The sequence below is a fragment of the Penaeus chinensis genome, chromosome 34 (assembly GCF_019202785.1).
Source record: "Penaeus chinensis breed Huanghai No. 1 chromosome 34, ASM1920278v2, whole genome shotgun sequence".
Lineage (NCBI taxonomy): Eukaryota > Metazoa > Arthropoda > Malacostraca > Decapoda > Penaeidae > Penaeus > Penaeus chinensis.
Window position 1 is genome coordinate 1,158,719 of NC_061852.1, and position 1,437 is coordinate 1,160,155.

Sequence of the window (1,437 nt, forward strand, 5' to 3'; positions counted from 1 at the left end):
TTGTGATTTTCCTGCCAGTTATGACACTAAATATTATCTTGTAGATTTGAAGCTAAAGCTCGGTAGATAAAAGTTTATTCAAATAGCTTCTGTATAAAAAATACAGAAAGCCTCGAATGCCACTTCACAAATGGTAACAAGGTTGCAAAAAGCAAGTACACAGGAAAGCAATAGGTTTTATTTGTTTAAAACTGTTGTGATGAAGAATGTAACAAATTTTCTTTGTTGTATGAGAGCAGTCTTTTTTTTTTTTTTTTTAAGAAGAAGAAGAAAAATAAATTGTATGATTATTGGGTCTCCACACTACATTCATTTTATGATCAAAAGACCATAGTGAAAGCCGATAGGAGAGTTCTGAACTTTTATCATTCTCACAACAAATAGTTATTCATAATTTGGTCATATATTACCTGTGGTCCTAAAGAGCTGAGCGGAATAACGTTGACCCAAAAAAAAAAAAAAAAAAAGAACTCCCAAGTAACCATGATTACAATTATGTCTGATTTATATTCTCTCATTCACTTCCACATACACATGATGCATATGCACATTTGACCAGTCTGAGTACCTACATATTTGACAATTTTTCTCTTCTGTTTCTGTTTTCTTTTTATTCTAATGGATGTTGTGTTGAATGTAGCCTTAAAAATGTATTGGATGTCTTAGGTCTTATCCATGTGTACAGAAAACTTCTTGTTTTATTCAGGTTTACTTGAGCAGTAATTTAGGATCCAATGCAGAAAGAAGAGAAAAATTGGCATGCAAACAAAGTTCTAAAGTGTCATGTTATATTTATTTGTTAATGATAACAAGGTTAAAGACCAGATATAAGTAATCCAATCAATAAACAATGGTTCAAATCGTATTTTTCCATTATTTTTATTTTAGCATTTCCATGTAGGCAAGATGGCCTTGCCTAGCATTCATTCCTGTATTTTTGAAAGTATTCCATTCTAGTTTGTTTTGAATGGTTTGAGTCTTTGTAGCAATAAATTTCATTATGTACAAGGAAATGTAATTTATTGTTCATGTATTCTTTTCTGACTGTGACTATTGATCAAGTTTTAATTGTTGGTTGTAAGATTAACTTTTATACATTTATTTTTCATTATATTTTGTACTATGAGGAATATCGTGTCCCTCCACTTTTTACTGCCATTCTTTACATTGGTTCATAAATGATCAGTAAATGCTTTTATTGTTCAATAAAGATTATTTGAATTTATGTGTCTTTATCCTCCTTTCATTCTACATTTACTTGTGTTAGTCGCTCTTTTTTTAAGATCTATCTCTGTTTCTCTCTTTCCTCCTCCATCCATCCATCCATCCATCCATCCATCCATCCATCCATCCATCCATCCATCCATCCATCCATCCATCCATCCATCCATCCATCCATCCATCCATCCATCCATCCATCCATCCATCCATCCATCC